General features: G+C 40.8%; 1 protein-coding gene across 2 annotated transcripts in view; it reads right to left on the bottom strand.

Moving 5' to 3' along the window:
* TMCC3 (transmembrane and coiled-coil domain family 3) overlaps nt 1-20,757 on the bottom strand; it is a 110,080-nt gene that overhangs the window by 60,730 nt on the left and 28,593 nt on the right. The window lies entirely within an intron of this gene.

Here is a 20,757-nt window from a genome sequence, read left to right as displayed (position 1 = left end):
GCTGCTACCTTTGCCTTCATCCATACTGTCCAAGAATCAAAATAAAGTACATAACAGCAGAAAAAGAAATCTGTAGTAACCTTTCAAATCCCCAAGAGCACAAGTAATGCCTTAACACTTTATTATGCGTTAAAAATTTTATGTAACTTGAAATGTCTGTGTAGCCTGCAATGGGTCATTTACCTCACAAAAATCTCATCCCTTTAAAGCTGAAGACTGTGAACCAGAAAACCATTTCTATTTATATTTGCTTCCCTTGTCTCCTCTTTCTATAAACATACTTCTCATTCAAAAGACTTATTTTTCACCCATGCATTGTACCATCATCTGGGCATACAGGGAGGAGATAACAATAGGATGTGGATTAGCACAGGGGAGGGAGTAGCAGTATGGAAAGAGCAAGAGAGGAGACAAGGAAGACCTGAGCAGTGGCTGTATCCTTTCATTTTTCAGAGCAACAAGTATGTTGGGTTTTTTTAGTACACCATCATTCCCACTTTAAGTTCCCCAGGAAAGATGCTAACTGCTGAGAGGAGCTGGTGAGACATGGCAGCACCACCTGGCACAGGCAGCATGGGAGTGTGCAGCAACGCTGAGAGTGACTTCTCACTGACCTGCACCGTCCCCAGCCTTTGGGGGGTTCCAGTGGGCTGCACAAGTCCCTCGCCAGACAAAGGAGGGTTAGGGCAGGTTACAGGGTCCAGTTCTGAGGCCTGCAGCACAAGAAAAACATGGACCTGTTGGAATGAGTCCAGGAGGGCCACAAAAATACTCAGAGGGCTGGAGCACCTCTCCTATGAAGACAAGCTGAGAGTTGGGGTTGTTCAGCCTGGGTAAGAGAAGGCTCCGGGGAGACCTTATAGTGGCCCTCCAGCACCTGAAGGGGCCTACAGGAAAGATGGGGACAAGCTTCTTAGATGAGCCTGTAGTGATAGGGGAAGGGGTAATGGTTTTAAATGAAAAGAGCAGAGATTTAGACTACATATTTGGAAGAAATTTTTTTACAGTGGTGGTGGTGAAACACTGGCACAAGTTGCCCAGAGAGCTGACAGATGCCCCATCCCTGGAAACATGCAGGGTTAGGTGGGATGGGGCTCTGAGCAATCTGATCTAGTTGAAGATGTCTCTGCTCCCTGCAGGGGCCTCAGACCAGATGACCTTTAAAGGCCCCTTCCAACCCAAACCATTCTGATTCTTTGATTCTATTAACCATACACCACCTGAAGGAGGTGTCAGGTAGGGAGATGGGAGTTAAATGTCCAGGTCAGAGGCTAGTTTGCTCTGCAAGAGGCCCGGAGGACTGCACCACCCCTCCTGATAGACATAAACAGCATTCTCTGATACTTCCCTTCAGTAACCTGGAGAAGGACAAAAGACAAACACTCATCATGGAGACAGCTGGAGGCAATACCTTCAGGTGTACTTTTCCCCAGCCCTGTGCCCACCACAGCCCAAGACGGGCCATCTCTCTGATGAGTTGGAAAATGGCAGCATAATAAACACAAAAGTCTGTAAACTGCTGCAAGACATTTTAATATTCCCTATGAACCCTGCAGTTTATGTGTGAGATCTGCCCATGTCATAAAACTGAGATGGTGCAATGTATTTTTAGAACATTACTGCTGGTTTGTAAACCATTTAGCTATATTGCCTAGAACAATTATCAAGGGTTGGGTGGCCCCTGGGTTCCTCAGCAGTTAAGTAATCTGTTTAATCATGTCAAGATACTAAATTCTCTCATGATCTTTTTTAAAACATCATATTAAAAAGCACCATGAACACAAAGCACAGATTTGAAGCATTCACATACACACTGAGTTGTCAATATCAGCTTCTCTATAACCCAGTGAATCCCTGCCCAGCATTTACACAGGGACGGCAAAGGCAGTATTTCTAAGCCTCTCCCTTTTTTTATGATCATTACACAACAAGGTAATTAAGGTCAGCTGAGGTCATCAGTCTTTAACTGAGTTCCCAGCCCTGACAACAGAAACCTGTGTGTGATCTTTGGTTCCCAGAAAATTTTTAACCTTGTTTCCACCCACCACTACTGTTATACAATTCCTCTAATGCTTGTTGGCTGCTGAATTTCTTAACCTTTGGAGGCTGTAACGTTGTTTCTTCACAAGGCTGAACTCTAAGGCTGTTGAAAAAGCAGGCATACAGTACAAGGTAGTTCAAATAATTTTGGATCAATAATTAAATACAAGACCCACATACACCAGTTGCAAGCTTAGTCTTAGCTTTTTTCCTGACATTTGACCACTGAATTCCACTACCATAAAAGTCTTCTTAAAGGCCTGGACTGCAAAGCAACTGCAAAGCAAAAGTAATTGAAAAAAGAGAGATAAAATATGTCAAGGAAAACAATATGCTAACCTTCTAGGACAACAAGTCTAGTCAGGTATAGTGAATCACAGAGAGAGAAATCATAGCCATGCTTGAAACTGCCATCACAGACTTTCCTATACAAGCATCTGGGTAACAACATCAACAGATGTGGAATTTGGGGTTTCATCTACCGGAATGACTAACACCAATAAATGAGCGAAGCAAAGTAGGTCACAGGTTACTGCCTCACCTGCTGCTCCCAGAGTCTCAACAGACTTGCTCTGTTTCACTTTCATTTCACAGGCTGGTTTGGCACTCACAACGATTTCAAGTAACTTTAGGACATTTTACATCGAGTTTATTTCTTTAACTTGTTTATTTCAGTCAGTGGGTTCAGGTGCACAACAAATTGTCCCTGGTTTCACACTGATAAGCAGAAGAGCCTTAATTAAAATGCCAGTTAAAACAGTAGCACAATTACAGAGAAAACTTTCTCTGAGCAATGGGCATTCACAGCTGAAAGTAATGATTAAATTTATGGAAAAAAAAAAGTGATTTATTTTTTAACTACTATCAGCCAGCAAAGTATTTGGAATGCATAAATTAAGACTCTCCCATAAAATTATAGCTGGACAAATAGTTACTCTAGTGGCAACTAGAATTTTGAGTGACTGTGTCGCTTCCCCATTTTGTGGAATTTAATAAAAATGCCACCACAGGTAATGGTCCACAAATAGAACTTAGATTTTTCTCTTTAGTTAGCATTGCTTCATCTAACACGAAGTATTCATGTCAAAGTAGGATCCTACCTCATTCTCAGAAGGCATTTAAATAACCAGCCAAGTAATAATGATACAAAAGAAATATTGATATAGACTGTAAATTAAGCACTGCTTATTAGTGTGTACCTCTGCAGTTGTTTACAATATTTCTGTAATCCCAGTTGGTGTTTAACCACTGCAGTGATAAATCCAGAGCACCACAGTGCAACGACCAACTGAACTAGTAACTTCTGACACTTCACTGTGCTCCACCTCCAGAATTGCATTGCGAAAGACCCTGCCCTACCCGCATGGATGCTGCTCCCGTTCCAGCAGACCTGCTCTCCATCATACCAGATTATTTTGTAGCAATCCCAGGTTCCAGCAGCCTGAGGTCTGCCCTCAGCACACCTGAAACCTGGAGTGCACCAGCCCATCAAGTGCTACCCCTGGCAGGGTCCCTTTAGCTCATGCTCACAGCACACCTCCCTTGGCTGCCCTCAAAACCGCCACGCTTCCCAGATATTGCTGTTACCTATCAGCACCCTCAGTTCACCTTGAAAGCATGACCACAGGCTAGAACTTTGGCCCTCATTCAGGCATAATGTTGTTTTTTGTTGTTTTGTTTCAGGTACATGCAACTTTCTGTCTTTCCAGTTCACTTAATTTGTGACTATTATTATTGTAGCTTCTTGTACTGTGAATTAAAATAATGCTAATGATAAAAATGTCACATTTGTCTCAATGCTGGCATTAAAAATCTGCCAGCACTCACTGACTGAATATATATAAATAAAGAGGTAAATGTTGAAGCTAAGTTTCTAAAGCCATCTATGATTTTGCCTAAGCTAGACAGGGTTGGTGGGAGCATGGAGGACCTGGCACTTGGATTTGCAGTCACACATTAGAGACCATGTTGCCCTGGCCTTCGGCATCAGTAGAGCAGTTTATTTCTCAGAATTGCAGAAATCTAATTTGGACATTAACTTGATGGTAATCTACTAATTAAAAATAAAACACCACCATGTGGCTATAGCTTCAGTGCTATTGCCACCTACAGGTTTTCTTCTCTTCATTCCTTACAAAAAACAATGTAGTAAAAATGCTGTCCTGGCCCCCTACTCTGATAAATTCAATTGTTACCATATAATTCACTGAAGATACATCAGCAGCAGCTCTCTGGGTACCAGCTACAATTGAACATATACTGTAAGATTCAACAAACTGCTACTCACTGGAATGAGGAAAAATGTTTAAAAAATCAATGGTAAAAAGGCTAAAAATATAAATTGTGTTTAGTTGGAGGCAAAAATATTTGCTCTATATGATCAGACCCTATTTTAATAGTTAGATGGTTTCTGCAGATGGTAAAAACCTGCAGCACACACGCTTGATAGGACCACCCCAGGCAGTGAAGTGTGGCAGCACTAAGTTTCATCTTCAGTAGCAAAAATCTACAGCTGAAGCTAACTCGGGTCTCTGCTGAATGAGGAATTAGCAGGTTTGGTTACCCCAAGCTGCAGCTGAGAACACAAAGTGCACCGCAAGGATGCAGTTCTCTGTCTTTTCTGCCTTGCCTAAGAGGGGGAGCAGCAACCTTTGTCTTTTTAAGGTACCATATCCTTATGCAGTGCAGAGTGCCTTCTGAGCCATGTCTGCACACTTGTAATGTTTTTCTCTTCATTTAGAAGCATGGTGTTGTTGTTGGTTTTTTATAAAGATAGTTTAATAACAATTTATGGTGGTGACTATAATACTTGTTGCTCAGACTGATCATCATCTGTGAATAAGTCAATAGCAAAGGCTTCCAAATGAAGTACTTATGCTTATTTGAATTCCCTTTTTAGTCACCCACGCTGTAATTTCTAGACATGCTTGAGTATCTGAAAATATCTCTGGAAAGAAGCTGTGAGTGCTAGCCATTCTGAGAAAAGCTGAAGAAACCAAAATATTAGCAAAATAGTGTAGTCAGAATAAGAAAAACTCCTTTGGGCACATTTTGGTCTTACCATTAAGAACAGCACTGAAAAGTGCTGATAACACCGAGACATAGAGACACGTGAGGATGGATATAGGACCTGGTATACAAGATCATAAAAAGTATTTCCAGTCTCTTAAGAAAGCCAAAAAATACCTTTTTTTACTGAAAACAAGGATCTGAATTTAATAGTGCTTCCCATTTTTACACACAGGGATGAGTGCAAGTATTGACAGAGAGATGAGTGTTTCTGTCTGTTAAGATGAACACTCAGTAAAGCCACAGATTGATCTTCACCGTGTCTGCCCCACATTGTATTAATATTCTATATATTCACAACATTACCAGCAGAGGTAAATCACTGTGACTTCAGCTATAGCTGAGGCTTGTAATTACTGGAGTTAGAAAGCTATGATATATCCACTCTGAAAACAAAATTATTTAGCATATGCATGTATACAGAATACAAATTATGTTGATATATCTTGGTCTTTCATACTAATAGATCATTTCAATCCAAATGCAGGTATTTCTTTTGTCATGTTTATGTGCATAAAAAATTATGAACTGATACAAGAAATATAACCACCACTTAAATACCACATACCAGATAAACTCGACTGGATGTGAAGCTCTGTGCAATAAGGTACAAAATAGTTGTGTATTACTACATTGGACATCTTCAAAACCCCATCCATTCAGGAGAAGCATATTCACACTACAGAAAGAGAAATTACAGAAATTTCTTGCTAGAAGCACCTGTTTTCCAATGTTCTACTTTTAAGGTAAACAACCAAGTTTGACCTTTACCAGTCTCAGGTCCCTTTATTAGATTACAAAGAGGTAGTGAAAACACTGTTTCCTTTTCTTCATTTTCTCACACTTTCATTTTATGACATTTTTTACACAACTGAGTTCTAGCTATGTCTCCTCTTTGTATGGGGTCTTTCCACAGCAAAACAGAAACCAGGTTGTTTTTCAACAGTAGAATTAAGGGGAAAAAAAACAAACAAACAAACAGTAAAAAATTATATATGCAGTCATCATCCTTGAAACAATTACCTTTGTTTTTGTAATTAACTACATTTCAACCTGATGATATCTAATTAATCACAAATTTCAAATGAGTGGCCAGGACATATCTCAGAGCACAGAACACATAGCATTTGAACAGATGTAAGCAGCAGGAAAAGCATCTGACATCAGAAGATGCTCCCAAACCACCACAAATCTCACAGTTGGGCTGGCACCCCAGCTGAAGTGGGGCAGCGTTATGGCCAGAACAGCCATTCACCATTTTATCCCTAGAAAATAGCACTTGTTTGAGAAATGACAGTGCATCTTTCTGAAGTGAGCCACTGACCAAGAGATAGGCTGTGTTAGAAGAGATGCAGCTTGCACCCTCCACCCAAGAGGAGAGCCACTGAGACTGCGCAGCCGATGGGAACGAGGGATGGGGAGAGCTGGCCTGGGAGCTGAGGGCTGTGCTGGCAATGCCTCCAGTTTGGTAGCTCCAAGAAAACAGCACGAAGAGGCCTGGTATTTCAAAACCAAGTGAAAAAAAACTTTTGATGTGGCCTCTTGGAGGCCAAGCAAGAAGATGAGACTTGTATCCCAGTGACTGGGACCTCTAAGGTTCTCCCACACAGGATCTGACAAACATTACTTTTGGCTTTGTTATTAATACACACTTGACAAACAACTGATATATCTTCATATGCCAAATTGTCCAAGCAAATAAACTCACATTTCCAAGCAATAATCTCTCCAGAAGTATTTAGAGGCTTATGATAGTGCAGTGACTCTTTTTGATATCGAACTTAGGAGATTCTGAAGTCTTATTCTAAGGAAAAGAACCTGATTTTTTACAAAGAAATCATATATTCTTAATACACACATTAGGAAAATTCTGATTTCACTAAACTAAGCAAGAGTTTCGCTTCTGACTTAAGTTACTCTTTCACCCACCTTCCCTGGTACTATAATAGGGAGGCTTCTTTTATGCAGATAAAATCTTACCAATGTGGCTGTTGACAACAAGAAAGGAAAGCAGAAGTGCTATTTACATTTACACTAAAATATAACAGTTTCACTTCCATGTTTGTCCAAAAATCTAAAGCATTTAACCTTTAAAATAAAACACTTTTAATTATAAATATGAAACAGAAATAGTACATTCACTCAGAGTACGCACTTTTTTAAAAATTAAGAACATTTTTTACAGAGAGTCTGAGCTGTATGAATTTTTAAATGGAATTACAGTATTTTAGGTACAACGCAGCAAATAAGTCTAAGTTTTTAAAGATCTTCAGTCTTACCATGAAAATAACTTAAGAATGCAAGGGCTGGATTCTAAAAACACTCAAATACAACACTCTTGGAGTTGATCTGTCTCATTAATTGGGAATTAAAGCTCTGACTCATTAGTAGATAGAGATGAGCACAGGAAAGCTTTTAAGAATTTTCTGTCCCAACAATGTGCCCATTTTAAATGTGTCCCTCTCTCCTTACAGGACCAGCTCAGCTTCTGGTGAAGCAGATGCTGTGTCATTCTGGCATATGAATGTCGACTGGCATCAATTTTGGACTTTCCAAGTATGTCCAACTGTGATTTAAGCAGGTTTGCAACTGCTTTATGATTAGCTGAACAATCCCAGCAGCAGGGGCAGAAATCTTTGAAGAAGAGCAGAGCAAAAACTTGGGGCCAGAATTGTTGCAGCAGCTTTAGCATAAGCTGTCCCTATTTGTGAGCCAAAATCTTTCAGCACTCAAAAAGGAACCTGAGTTCAACTGCAAGTAACAGGCTCTCCTAGTATCTACTACGTGGGGTTTTTTCAGATTATAATTAAGAACAGCTGAAAAAAATAAAGTTATCTGTATCTTGCTGGCAAACACAGACATGACCTGTACTTTTAATTCACAGTTGTTTGTTTTACAGCAGATCATTATTCTCATTAATTGCTAAGCTGCTGACAGATTCCTTGACATTTTGGATGAAAGATCAATCTGGATTTAATAAAATGATCAAGAGGAAAGAGTTTATAGTTCTTTTGATTAAAAGTCTGTCAAATCAACAGCATTTTGCATAGTGACAACATGATGGGCAGCAGTTTATTGATACAGCAGTCCATTTTTTAATCAGCGTGACACAATACAGTTATTGTCTGGCACAACATGAAATTACATCATATGTGCATGGCCAGATTTTACTGCAAATCCAAGTGTCCTTTCCCTGTTCCTCCTAGTTAGAAGTTCAAAGTGGACAGGAAGGGGTGAAAGGATTTACACACATATGTTTTCATCTGTTTAATCTGTGGACACAGGAATTCTTCTGTTGGGTTTACATGTTCATCAGGACTAACTACAATAAAAGGATATTTAGACTCAGGGGGTTCTAGCTTTCCATTCTCCATCACTCAGAGCTACTAAGAAATTTGACTAGCATCAGATCTGAACAAATAGGGTCTTAATTTTTTGTTTTCCGATAATTGTGAAGTTTTCTTTCTTTTCTCTCTCCCTCTCACTCTCTGACACACATGCACCATTCCCACTCCCATGTTAACACCAACTTCACAATGCTAAATAAATTACACATTTAGCTTCAGGCACATCTGATGGATTCCTTTTTCTTTTCCTGGCCCACCCCCAATTCCGACAGCACAGCAAGCATGATCCTGTCTGCTGTGTGGAGCACAAGAGCTCGCTTGGATAGGCTTAGTACCATGCCCTGTACCTTTGCTTTGCTGGCCCTGAAAGAACAGGTACCCATTTCCAGCAGCCTCAGTAGGAACAGCCTTTGACATGAGAGCAGAGCAAGGGGCTCAGACACACATTTCTAGCTCTGAAATGAGACACACTAACTGGTGCATTTTAGACTAAGTGCAATTAGATTTTTCAAGCAAGGATTTTTTATTTTTTTTTTTCATGTAATTTATCTTGGAGAAACTAAAACAAACCCTGTTTATTCTAAAACAGACATCCCATGGCAGAAACATTAGAGAGCAGACACTCAGGCTAAACTGAAATAAACCAAAACAACTGGCAGAAGGATGAAAGGAATTATGACAACCTGCTCTGTTGGCCAGGGAAAGCTGGGGCAAGAGCTGTACTGCTTTTGCAATTGACTGGAGTATGCTGTTAACCCAGTATAAAGCCCAATGAGAGTAAATAGAAAGGCTGATTTCAAAGAGCTCAAGGTCAAGCCTCTGGTCTCTTATAACAATGTAAATTCAGTCACAACACCTTGAAAGGATACAAATGAGAATACACCGTCCACCTGGAGCAGGAATCCAGCTTGTAGAGACAGGATTTCAGCACAGAGTAATGGATGCTGAAACAACTAAGTATGTGGAAGGAGGAGAAAATATAAAACTGCTAAAAACTACTTCCAACTTAGTGTGTTCCCACTGCAGCCCCCCAAAAAGTGAACTTTTGCTGAATGAAGTAACTGGATTCCACCAGGGTGGAGAGAAGTATCATCAATCACGTTTGTTATAAGTAACTGAGTATTTCCAGAAAATGAAATTTGAAAGTAAACACAGTAAACATAGATTCTAAAGCCTAATGACATCCACACTGGAGTATGTTGAATAAAATGTTAAAATTTAGCAGTGAAAAGGATTTTGTGGAAATGTCTTCTAAAATTGTACATTTGAAGGAAGCAGCAAGATGCATTAGGAAGTAGTAAGGCATGAAATTGCCTCATAGAGAAAACCACTTTTGTGAAACACAGCAATAAACATCACAGTGAAATTACAGATAATTATGGGTATTTTTGTGCTACTTTCCACGGCCTGCTCTGACACTTGTTGTGAGTAAATGAATAAAGAACTTGTCTCTAGCCAGTGAAACCAAGAAGAAAAGAAAGAAAATCCTGTGTTATCCTAGTTCATTATATCTTGGCTTATGCAGAGATGAAGCACATGTCATTTTGGGGTCTATCTGAACTGAAAAAGCAGACACCTTTTTTGGAGACAGTAACTCTGTAACTTTGTGATACCTGCAATAGGTGAGCTACTGTCCAAGCAAACTGTCACATCACTCCTAGACCAGCCTAAAAAGCTTCCTGCTGAATATGGCATATACTGATTTTTTAACCTGCATCCCCCTCCTTACTGAGTAGAGCTCTCACCCCTCAACTGTGTGAAATGGGACAATTGCTGCAGTAAACAAAATGGTGATTTAATGTATTAACTGCGTACAAAGTTTTCAGCATGAAGTCTGGGACCATCTGATGTATGGAGAAAGATGAAATTGAATTCAATTTGCTGTCAAGACCTAAGAAGTGGATCACATGAGAGCAAATGGCAAGTCACACACAGTTATGGCTGGAAACACTATTCTGTATGTACAGGTTAGAATAAAAGCTTGATTTTGTTTCACTTGGGACACTGGAGTTTTAATGGCTGGAAGTACAGATAAATAATGCTAATTAGCTATTAACAAGCACTCTACACCTGCAAAGAGCTCTTCAATAGTTAGAGACAGTGAGTTATCTTACACAATATACTTCTGTCATATGCATTAAACCCATTTTTTTAGCAATGAAAATTGAGGTCTTTAAATGAGTTAACCCAAATTACAGACAATTATCTTATTTGCAGATGGCTTACCAATAGGCATGTGATGAGTCAATGATAAAACTCAGCTGCAAGTCTTTAAGTCTGTGACTTGGGCTCTTGTCTTGTAAAAAAATCTCTCCCAGGGATGAGGAAAGACAGAAATAAATAGATTGACAATTTTTTGCTGATTTGCAGAAAGCTGGAGACTTACCACAAGTCTCCAAAGCAGTCTTTTGCAAAGAGCCTTTGTAAGACTCCTTATTTGTATGTCTAAACTCCCACATGAACAAAGAGGTTTCCTGTACCTGAACTGCTATGAAAAAGGCAAATATAGATGTAAATCTGGGGAGCTGAAAGGTTATCTCAATCAGTCCTATACAGACACACTCTTCAGAAGCAGCCAAATGCCTGCTGCAGGGAATGCCACAGCACCTAGCCTGCTTTCAACTTCTTTTAGGTCATTTCCTCAGGGATCTCAAACCCACAGGCCCACCCCCCCTCTCAGGCTCCTTTTGTGCCATATGGCCAGGCTATGCCAGGACAAGAGGAAAATTTGCCACCCGAGCTTCCCAGTGTCACCTGTGAAGGCAAGTTCTGAGGTGTTTCTAAAGCACCCGTCTGGTTCAGATCACCACGGCATGCTTAGACATAAGTTTTCCTAGTCCTAAATTGAATCTGTATTGCCAAAACATCTGCTCTCACCAGCTTACCAATTGCCTAGATTCTTTAAATTAGGTGTGGGGACAGAGAGGAACTGTGTCCTTCACCTGAACATAGCATACCAGTTTTTCCCAAGATTTTCATTTAATGATGACCATAACCAAGCATCTCCCATCCCCGCAAAATAACCAGACACAAGGACGGTTGGCTTGCCCTCCATGTGAGCAAATCAAATCCACCAGGAGAAATAGCTAATTACTATCCCATTTTTCAAGGAGGGGAAAAAAAAAAAAAAAAGTTACACTAAGGTCTGTGGCTTTAAGTAAAGCAGAGAATACAAAATTTGCTAACTAAAGCTCAGAAAAGTCAAAGACCTGACTTACAGCAAGTGCATTGGGGAATGCAGAATGCTAGCTCATTCAAGACAGTCTAATACACTTCAAAATAACCTAACGTGAGAGAACAGAGGCAACTTCAGCAGACACTTTCAAAACAATCCAGGTGAGTTATAACATCAAAAACAGTTACCTGTAACAGGTTTGGTATAGGCTTCCTGGTTTTACCTAAAGATACATCATTTTTTGAGAAAAAGCTGGCTTCCTTCAGCCTGATAGATCTCCCAGGATTTTGGCCAACTCTCCCATTTGCCCTGTGAATTTCTTTAGTCTTCTGTGATCAGATTATCTTCTCCATGGTATCACACTGGGTTCAGTAAGAACAGACAATTCACCATTTAAAAATTTCTCTGGATATATACTAAATATGGTACCTGCTGCAAATCTCAGCACAGGTCCAGATCTTCTAAGTTCCTCGGTAATATTAAAGCTCTCATTACTCTGACCCTTTAGTAGCTTAAAAAAAAATTTGTTGCACATCTGAGCAGCCACATCAGCTAGAAAAGAAGCACAAGAAGACAATGACCCACCTCTTCCTCTCAAGACCTCTTTGCATGCCCAGTGTGGTTTGTAACCCCTCTCCTTGACATCCTCCCCTCTAGCCAGCCCACATCCACAGGCAGCACACAGCAGCTGGCTGCAAGCAGGCAGAGCTCTGACAGAGAGAGACAGGGACAGCGTGCACACACTGCATAAGCGAGAGACCTGATATGAAGCGAAAGCGTCTTCGGAGGTGGGGAAATCAAACTTTCTGCATGGGCAGTATATCTTGCTCTAAATGCTTGTTTCTCAACTTCCTCCAATTCCAGAACACAGCTTGTGGACTCCAGAGGCCAGGATGGACCAAAGAGCAAGTTATACATGGTAACGAAAATGCCTAAACTACCAGACACTTGGTTGTTGGGGTTGTGTTTTTTAACATGTCACCAAGTCTTAGCTTGGCTGATTGAAAAGAGCACAGTTGAGTTCTGCATGCAATGCTGACACTTTTCACTTGTAAATACCCCCCAAAAAAGGAAGTGAGACTGTAATACAATTACTGAAAGGAAACTATTTCATTGCACATTTGCTCTTTTGGCCACTGACTTCATATTTCTCACTGGGTGGGAGCACACTGCACAGCATCAGACTACAAAGAAATTCAACAGTGAGTCAGGCTAAGTAACTCATCAGGTAACAATGTCTGGGTCCTCAGGGACTGGATCTAGACTGTAGTTTATCACCAAGGGCTGTAGAAGAGCTCTTGCACATAATCACATTACTGAGTTTCTAACCTATACCACTCCTTATCCTGAATCTAATGCCTTTTCAGCAGAATACAAGCAGCTCCCAAAATGTGTGTCATTTAGATGATGCAGATCCCTCCTTGGGATAAAATAATCACATTTTTTAAATCACAGAGGTACAGTAAAAACTTATTTAAATCCTGGTTTGAGCCAGGACGAAGCCAATTTTCCTTTTACCGATTTTTTTTTTCCTTCAGTAAGCTTTCTTTTAACAAGTAGCAGAGCATTCCAACTAAGACTGATAACGGTGGAATGTTTTTCTAACTCCTGGGTCTTCAAGGTCACACTTCCACTCTGTTGGCTCAGACACTACAGGGAGATCTATGACCCCCCTGTAGGAAGCTGAGTTAGACAGACAGCAAAATTGGCCAGAGATATTCCATTCCATATATCTACGTAAGCTCAGAGGAAGGTCAGAGATCACGGAAGACAACTTCCTTCCTGCTTCTTCTTCCCTTCTCCTCCATCCATGGCCGGCGTCTGGGGAGGACTCCGTCCATCCATCACCGTCAACCCCCAGGCTCGAGCTCTCCTGACTCTCCTCACTCTGTGCTTTCTCCAGCAGCTCTGGGATTTTTTGGGACTGTTCACAGCTAAGGAGATGCTTTGGGAGTTGCTGGGGTTGGGGGGAGGCAATAGGGGGTTTGTACATTTCCTGAACACATTTGTATATAATTGTATATATTTTCTTTTATCACTGGTTTTTAATTAAAGCTGTGTAGTTTAGTTTTCAATCCAGCAAAGTCTCTCTCTTTTTCTCTCTCTCCTTCCCTACTTGGGGGGGAGGGGGAGGGGATCAAGAGTGTTGCTGTCGAACCTGAGTCAAACAGTGACAACAATTTATTGGTGCCCAAAGTGGGGCATGATTTTAAGCCCAGATTACAAATTTTCACTAATTGGGAGTGTTAAAAATTCCATCTCTGATGGGAGGAATCCCTCAGATAGCAATGGGCAACAGTTTTGCTAAATTTCATGACAGATTGGAAACTGAACAGACACTTTCTGCAATGAATCTACTGGACCTTTTTCCAAACATGCAATTGTACATGTGGTGTGCAGCCGAGAGCATTCTGCTCTGTGTAGCTGTTCTTGTGATTGTTTTATGGTTTATTGACAGAACTGTAGCCATAATGAACCGTATAATTACCAGCCTAGTGATCCCAGGGGTTATGATACTGATCTTTATGGGGGCCCTGTGTGTGTACAGTTAAAGTACAACTTCTAAAGTGAACGGAACTATCCATGTTGGTAATAGCAGTAGCAGGTTCAATTTTACCTCTCCATTTTCTTTTGGGCTGAAGCTCCCAGCTCTTGATCTGAATAGCATTGCTGGAGTACGGATGCTTCTACTGAATGTTTATAATGTGTTGTGGATATGTAGGGCGAGGTGCTGCTCCACTCACTGCCACTCCCTCACAGGCAATGCTGCTGCCACTGCTGCTGCTGCCACCTGTGATGCTGCCATCACCACTGCTGCTGATAGCACCACTCGTACTGCTACAAAACCGGCTGCTTCTACAAGTGCTGCTACAAAAACAACTGCTGCTACAAAGATAAAGTCCACTCCCTTTTGAATCAAGCTAGTTCATCCTGTGACCAGGAGCAAAGCAAAGGAGAAACGCTCCTCCCTTTTTACCCGCTCCTGTCTGAGACATCCAGAGTTTCTTCAAGCAATGATAGAGATTGAAACTGAGGAATCTAAATTGAGGAACCTAAATCAGATGATGGAGCAGGTACTTCCCAAACAGGTAAAACAGCAGGCCCTCTTCAATCAGATGATGACAATGACCTCATCCAGCCTTTCTCTATGAAGGAACTGCGTCTCATGAGAAAGGACTTCACCTGCACTGATGGTGAGGGAATTCTTCCTTGGTTGCTCTGGTGCTTTGATAGTGGTGCTGAAACCTACAACGTGGATGAGAGAGAAGCCAAGCAGTTGGGATCCCTGGCCAGAGGTGCTGGTATTGACAGAGCACTTAGTAGTAAGATGGGAACTACCACCCTGTGGGACCAGCTTCTTTCAGCTGTGAGAGAGAGATACCCCAACAAGGGTTACATCGAATGGTGCCGAAGCAGAACACCCACTCTTCAGAAAGCCATCACGCATTTGAGAGAGATAGCTGTGCGAGAGGTGATCTAAGAAAATATATACAATTATATACAAATGTGTTCAGGAAATGTACAAAACCCCTATTGCCTCCCTCCACCCCCAGCAACTCCCATGAAGGAGAATATATGGGCATGTGCTGCTGGTACAGCCTGTGCAAACCTCCGGAACATTTGTGTGTCACACAGATGTCATCAGGGCTTGTAAGTCCATCTTTATCAGGAAAAAAAAAAACAAAAAACAAAACACTAAAAGGAAAATTGGCTTCATCCTGGCTCAAACCAGGACAATCCTGTTAGCAAATAACAATTTCAAATGTGACATAAACATGGAAATGCAGAAAGGTAACAACTTTCTACTTTTTTTTCTGTGAAATGCAAGAGTAATTTCTCTCTTGACATTTTCTCCAATCATTCTCCTATTTGGCCATTGCATAAAAATTATGCAAGGTTAACACCACCCTTTTGTTTTTAATTCCTTATTGGAGGCAGCTACAAAATCTTGTGGGGATCAGAACGTGCAACTGCAAAACACTATTGCTAATTTTAGGACTTACCCTTGTGCCCTGGTAGCTCAGACTTCAGTCACTTTGACAAGCAGTTGAAAACCAGCTCTGAATGTCACCAGAAGCTCTGTCTTGTAAACACTGTTTTCCTAACCTTGCATAATTCTAAGAGGAAGCAAATCCCTACACTCACTACTACCAGGAGAGGAAACTCAGACATTACTTTCTTTTCTTCAAAGGGCAGATAAACACTGCATGACTGTCACAGGCAAGGGTTAGGTCAGACTATGACTTTTCCTATACCAAGAGTAAGAGTTCTCATAGCACATCACTAATGGTATGTGAAGACCCACCCTCTCCACTGTACAGCTTCACATAGGCCAAGTAACCAATTATTTTACTGTGATTCAGTACAGTTGAGAAGGATGTAGTTTCCTCAACTCCCCACCCATGCACAGCTAGCCAACATAGAGGATACAGGCAAGTAGAGGCTGGGATCCCAGATAACCCTTCCAAGGGGACCATGCTCCTGGTGTGTGTCTCCTTACTGTCTTTTACTTGTCAGTCACTCCTGGTGTATGTCCTCTTGGGTCCTTGGGTGAGGAGGCCTTGATCCCTTGACAAACTTTGATCCATTGATAGAGAGGTCTGCAAGCCCTCCTGCAGGTTTGCATGCAGAACAAAGGGAGGGCTCTTTTGTCCCACCACAGCCCTGTCTCATGACTTTATTCAAATTTCCTGATATTCAGAGTTTCTCAAAGTTCCCAGTCCTGGAATAATAAAACTAAGGGAGATTCTCAGCTTTTATCTTTTTTAATAGTGTATATTTGTGATTACAAAGAAAAGCTAAGAAATCTGTCAAGAGTTTTCACCTGACGACTCATAAAACAGATGGCAAAGATAAAAAAGTCACTGTTTTTAATCTCATTACTTTGGAAGGTCTGACTCACAGCTGCTAAGTACAAAAGTTGGGAGAGGGGACACACAATACATCTAAATGCTGCCTCAAAGAAGTTGTACTTCCTGCCATCAAACTCTGATGTAGCTAAAAATTAATGAAATATTGTGGCAGAAACAACTCACTCAAATCACAAAGGTCAACTAAACCAGGAACGGGACTCTATCTGCAGCAGCCCAAACATACCATTACCTCAGCACTTGCTGAAAATGAACAGCAGATGATGCTTTCTAAAAGCATCATCTTGATTGCTTTCATATTTTCTGACTTCGATTCTGTGAAAATTCAGTCACTGAAGCTGATGAAAACCAAGACATTGTCAAGGCCAAGCTCTAAGAAGCAATTAGTCTCAGACATTATTGCAACTGTTTCTATGGTTCCTCAGCACTTGCCTCCAGCAATTGGGTAGTAACAACTTGCATAAAAATGTATTTAGAAAATTCATTAGTAACAGTCCAAGTTAATTGTGACATGACTATAGCTCAATGTTAAGCTTCTAATTAAAAGATGCCAAATCTAACTAGGTCCTTGAAACACCCTTTAAAAATATGCATGTGTTTGGGGTATGTGTTGGAGGCATATCGTTTTTGTTTTATTGCTCTTCAGTCATTACACAAACTGCCTGATTTAAGCCTATTTAAAACGTTAATTTTATTTTTTTTTTAGTAACACCAGACTGGACACTAGAAAACACCGCAAAGATGGAAACAGTTGCTTGCATATTTAGGAAAAAAGGTTACTTAAGACATTGCAAGCCACAGCTCTATTACAAAATAATTCTAAAGGGATTCATCTGCAAAATGCATCTGTCTGGAAAACAGCATCCAGCTCTTCCACTCAGTTGGGTAGAGAAAGGGCAGTTTGCGGTGGGGGCAAAGGGAAATACATAGCATGCCCCTGTTCTTTTAACCTCTCAATGAGTACTTCTGAATTTCTAATGAGCATCCACTTCACAAATCTCCTGTTTTCACTGGTGATACTCAACTTCCTAATCAAACTGAATCTCTGACATGTTCCCAGAGTAGTGCCTCCATGACAGTGATGGGAAATTTATGGAAGTTCTCATTTTTTTTATAAATTGATAACACTGATGCAAAAAAATAGGAAACCTGTATTTTATCAAGGCATAGCTGGTTTCAACTTGCTGTAAACAGGACACTAGACTAGCACAACAGACTGGGTTAGTATAACATTTTTTTTGCAGAAAAAAGAGTGCAGTTTCAGTTGACCCAGCAAGAGATGCAAGTCAGCCAGGAGTCACTGAAAAGTTTTGGTTGACATTATAGAATTCAGGTATTCGTAAAGCAATTAGTTTAATGTATTTATGTTTCAAAGTGTTCCAGATAAATTCAGAAGAAGCTTACATACTTTCCCAAAAAACAATGAGGATGGTGGTATCAGGTCCCTAAAAATGACAAACCATTAGTTAGTCTCCTAAAATAGACTGAAAGAAAATCAAGAACATCTTAAATTTAGAGAAACCTAAAAAAATGTGAAGGAGCTAATGTGATGCAAAGCTGTGTTGAGACCAGCTAGATAAACAGTCCTTGACAGATGTTTGTTGACAGAGATGTATCTATTCACCACTCCTCCTCTCCCAAACAAGGGGAAGGCCAAGGGCTGTTGAACCTGAAATGATGAAGGTCTGCAGCCAATGGCTTTGGTCAGAAATGTGTGTGAGTGACAGCTCAGCATGAGAGGCCTGGAGGGAGAGTTTGCATCAGAAGAAACCTCAGCATGGCTTAACAATCACAGCAGGAGGTGAACAAGTGCAGCAGGAGGCGACTGCAGCAGATTTTAGAGCGAGCCCTGGGGAGCTACCCCCTGTCCCAAGTGTTGGGGATGTGAACAAGGACAGTGCCTTGGGTTACTGACTCCTCTGGCATTCAAGGAAGTGGGATTTTGAAGCAATCCTGTTTATTTACAAGAACATACAAAAATACCTGATTCTATTGCATTTGGGTTTTTTTTCTCCCAGCTGGACTAGCTGAAGTGCACAGCCTCTTCACCGTGGCCAGACCCACCTCTTGTAGAGGTGCTTCCTGCAACAGCACATGTTTCAACATGTTGCTGTCACCTGTTGACGTCTGTGTAAACAGAGACCAGATGGATGGAGGAAATTAAGTTCAAAGCCTTTATGTTTAGCTGTCAAACACTATGGATGAGATCAAGCTCCTTAAAAACCTGTTAGGTTCACTTGGGTGATGTGAAATGTCAATGCTGTGCTACAAACATCTGACTCACAGGTAGCCAGCAATGCAGTGAAAAGCTGTGAACATGAGCTAGCAATAAAATGTTCACTGGAGGTTGGTGGATTTCCCACAGAATATTCAGCAGCAAATCTATTTCCACACAGCCTGAGACACATGCCATGACCATCTGATGGAACTATATTCCAAGAATATTCCTTCCAGGTGAAAAGTGTCCCTGCCCATGGCAGGGGGTTTGGAACTAGATGACCTTTAAGGTCTGTTCAAACCCAAACCATTCTGTGATTCTATGATAATATAAAACTTACAAAAAGTTTATATCCTTCCCAATTTGATACTTGGTTGCTATCCAAGGTTAATTCCCAGATCTGTTTATTGCTAGCTCTACTGCAGGATTTCTTTCTATCCTAAAGACATTTCCTCCCTCTTCACAGATATTGCTCAGACACCCTATATCTGTCATGGTTCCCTGGGGATCAGCTGCCACCGAAGCCTGCACAGACGGTCAGGACCTAACCTGCAGGGTTAGGAAATGGCTTCAGATGGGAACAAGCAGGACTTGTGGACCCAAACAATTCTGTATGAGAACAACCCAGGAACAACATAGCAGCTTACAGATAGAAAGTTTGGAAGTAATGTTAGAAAGCACATCTTCACAATGGAAGGGGGGAAAGGAAACAGACAGAAGAGGTGAAGAAACTAATTTCTGTGGGGACAAATTATGAAGTACACTCTATACTGCATAGTATTAAACTTTCCTCTGATGCACTTAGCTTTTATCGTAAGTAGAACCGGTGAACGACCAATGTGATCCAAATTGGTAACTCCTGTGTGCCTTTAAGTAGTCTGCTTCCTTCATTAAGCCTAAGTAACGAATCAGAAAAAAAAACCCCAAGCAAATAAACCCCAGAAATAGCAGACAGCCACATTGCTATTTATTGACATGCTATACTTGCCTCAGAGTGTAATTCTCTTCTTTTAAAACAGACCAACCAGCCTAACAAATCAGCATCACATCACCTCTTACAAGACTGTTTACCGGGAGAAGTACAATGGTAAAACTTTTCTGCTTACTGGAAAGCACACATAACCACAAGACAGAGCCTCAACTCTGCCAGAGAATTTTACTCTTTGATTCTGTCATGGTAAGGACTTTGGAAAAAATGAAATTAAGGAAGAATTAAGCATATAAAGTATCTGTTCAGCATACGTGGTGTCATGTATTAAAAAGTTTCACATAGTTAAGAATTAATAAATACATACTTGAACATAGTGCAAAACACACAGTTTCATACTGCAATACATGCAGTTCAACACACTGCAAAAGTTTGGTTCAGTGGCATGGTTCTGTTTCTGCCAAGTTAAGCTAAAACAAAGAACATGAACTTTTGCTTTCTGTACAGAAAGTCCTGTTACTTACTAACATGTCACACTGTCCAGTCAAAACAAAACTACTAAAAGTAACAAGTGTTAATGAGGCAGTTTTCTAATGTAGCAATCAGCATGTTATTGAAGCCAGAAGAGGCAAGGGTGATGAGAAGCCTCATTGATAAACACTGTCTCTGGGGCCTACCACAGACAGTCCTGCTGAGCTGCTGGGAGCAAAAAGTCCAGCAAACTCAGTCACTTGGCTCTCTTGAAAAACGAATCCAATGAGCTCAAGCACTTTTATGTTTCATCTATGACACTATGGCCTGAGATAGGATTTCTCTCTCACCATGCAGATCCTAGTCCACTTAGGGTTAACATCAGTATTTAAAAAACCTAATGATAAGAGCCTACAGTAAGAAGTAAGAAACACAGTATAACATGGTTGAGGCAAAATGCTCTGTTTAACAGTGTTGTACATTGTTTAGTCCTTAGGGGAGCAACTAAGAAGCAACTCAGAATATAATTCACTGCAAACATCTCTAATGTTGAATTAACAGCAAACGGTAGCCAATTAATACAAATAAAACTAGTATCATAAATGAGCACACGCTGATTCTTCACTATATCTGAGAGT

Source organism: Apus apus, chromosome 1 (assembly GCF_020740795.1).
Source record: "Apus apus isolate bApuApu2 chromosome 1, bApuApu2.pri.cur, whole genome shotgun sequence".
NCBI lineage: Eukaryota > Metazoa > Chordata > Aves > Apodiformes > Apodidae > Apus > Apus apus.
This window is presented reverse-complemented; position numbering and strand designations above follow the sequence as displayed.